We start from the raw sequence: 2,923 nt of genomic DNA on the forward strand, positions 1-2,923 counted from the left end.
TTTTCTTCCTACAGATTCTTTACATTCCCTTTTCAGTTCATTTTACACTGCTTATATTTTTCTGATTTGTACAAAATACTTTTTTAGAATCTTCACAGTGCCCTGTAGATAATATTCAATGAATATTTGTAGAATCAATGAATTATTCTTTCTAAATGGTAACTGATGTTATATAGCAAAAATACTATGTATATATTTATATTATATTAAATCATTTTACTGACTTTTTCTATGTGTTAAGTACATTTTATCAAGTATTCTAGAAAATCCTAAGCCACTTCCCAATGTTTCCAAGCAATCTAATGTATTTCTGCTAAAATAAGCCCTAACATTAATCTCCAGGCACTGTCCATTTCTCTGATACTGATTCAACATAATGTATGAAAAACTTTAATCTCAAACAGGCACTGCTACCAGGGTTTTTATCAGTCACTTATCCAATACTAGTGCTTAACTTGTTGGGAATACAACTCTCAGAAAGCAATCTGCTAGCTCAGTCCCTCCCATGATTTACCCTGATGGAGAAGTTTTGTTGTGGGGTGGTAAAGATGTAGGACCATATTCTAGCCAACTCAAATATAGCTACTCCTTACTTAAAAGATGTCTATTGCAATTTTCTAGATGGGACAAATTCTGCATTTCTGATCCAAGGCACAGAGTACAAGAAGGAAAAAAATATTATTCAGTTTTTCAAGCTCAACATAATTTCAAGCAAGAAAACATGTGTCATCCACTGATTATTATTCTTGGTTCACTTAAAAAATTGATGTTACTGGAAAATCTTCCCCAAGTATTGTATCATAGGGATTGTCAGAATTAGCTTTAGGTATTGTTTTGAGTTCTCACATTTTTTTTTCAGTCTGTAAGGATTTTATATTCGTAGGAGGTTTGGAGATGCAGTGTTGGGCTTTACTAATCAGATTCCATTTGAAAATAACTACAAAAAAAGAAGAAATCTTAGTGAATATAAATGTATATTTATTTTTTTATAAGACTGCAAGTCATAAGTACTATCATCAAAAGTACACATAGAGTTTATTTTTCGAAGATGGCAGTGGCAGGAAAGCAGAGAGGGAGAGAGAGTGTGAGTAAGGGAGTGAAGGGGGAGTGTGTGGATGTATGTGGTGTGTGCATGTGTGAGTGAGGGACACTTAGATCTTTCATGAGTCTTGGGGGCTGGCAGACCAGGTTCTCCTGGACAGGGAGCCTCTGCTACCTTTGTGGGTACTTCCAGGTGGCGCAGCTCTGGCACAGAAACCATGCCATCTTGAATTAGAGAACATCAATGGCTAGGAGCACAGCCTCACCACCACCCAGACAGGTCTTGTACATCATCCCAGACGTTGCAGACATTCCAGCCAAAGTCGTGTTGCCTCACCACAGACCCGCAGACCCCAGGACATCCACCTCCCCGGTTGCCAGCTCCCGGGCCCCTCGGTGAGTTGCTGATTGCATGCTTCTCCAGCCAAGGGCATGCTGCTCCAGCAGCAGACCCCACAACTACTGCCTCCCAGACTGCTGGATACTGGACCTCTCAGTGAGTTGCTTAGTGCATGCCTGTCTGGCCAAGGGCGCACTGCTTCAGCTGTAAACCCCACAACTACCACCTTCCTGGCTGCTGGATCCTCAGCCCCTCAGTGAGTTGCTGAGTGTGCACATCTCCAAACAAGGGTATACTGCTTCAGCTCCAAACCCTGTGACTCCTACCCCCTATCCCTAGTTGCAGGCTACTGCTAGCAATCTGCTAGCTCAGTCCCTCCCATTATTTACTTTGTTTGTGCTACTTCAGCAGCAGACCCCACAACTCCTGCTTCCATGGCTGCCGGCACCTGTACCCCTTGGTGAGTTGCTGAGCATGCCCCTCTTTGGCCAAGGTTGTGCTGCTTCAACCGTATACCCCGCAACCCCATGTACCCAGCTTCTGCCTCCTGGACCACTCATGATTCTCAGAGTGAAGCCACCACAGCCAGAGTCCCCCGGCCTCACTGGCAGACTCTGGGACACCCATCCCTCCATCATGGGCTCCAGGACACTCGCAGCGATTCATAGAGAGAGATACCACCCTGACAAGAGTGAAGCTACACTGGCCAGAGTTGCCCTAACCCAGCCGTGGGCTCTGGGACCCCTGCCACCAAGGCCATGGACTCCAGGAACCAACAGTGAGCTTCATGCTAGTGAGACCTCAGGAAATCTTTGCTATAATAGCCAGAACCACCAGAACATCCACAACATCTTGTACAATGAGGCTGGGGGTGAGTCACATTGTCAGACAACCTGTGAGGAGACTTCATCCATGAACAAGAAACTAACATTTAACATCCAACTATATCAGAAGAACATAAATAAGGACTCTATCAGAAAACTACTAGATTTAGTAAATGAATTTTGCAACAAAGCAGGATATAAAATTAATACCCAGAAATTTATGGCATTTTTATCCACCAATAATGAACTCTCAGAAAGGGAAACCAAATGAACAATCCCATTTATCATTGAAACAATAAATTTTTGATACTTAAGAATAAACTTAACCAAGGAGGTAAAAGACCTGTACTTGGAAAACTACAGTATATTTTAAAAAGAGATAGAGGAAGAGATACACAAGTGGAAGAATATACCATGATCGTGGTTTGGTAGAATCAACACCATTAAAATGGCCATACTACCCAAAGCAATCTATAGCTCAATGCAGTCCCTATCCAATTACAAAGGGCATATTTCACAGATCTAAAACAAATACTCCAAAAATTTATATGGAACCAAAAAAGACCTCAAATAGCCACAGCAATCTTGAGAATGAAGAACAAAGTTGGAGGGATCTCAATACCAGATATCAAGTTATACTACAAAGCCACTGTACTCAAAACAACCTGGTACTGGCACAAGAACAGGCATATACATCAATGGAAAAGAACAAAGAACC

Source organism: Myotis brandtii, unplaced genomic scaffold (genome assembly GCF_000412655.1).
Source record: "Myotis brandtii unplaced genomic scaffold, ASM41265v1 scaffold259, whole genome shotgun sequence".
In the NCBI taxonomy this organism is placed as follows: domain Eukaryota; kingdom Metazoa; phylum Chordata; class Mammalia; order Chiroptera; family Vespertilionidae; genus Myotis; species Myotis brandtii.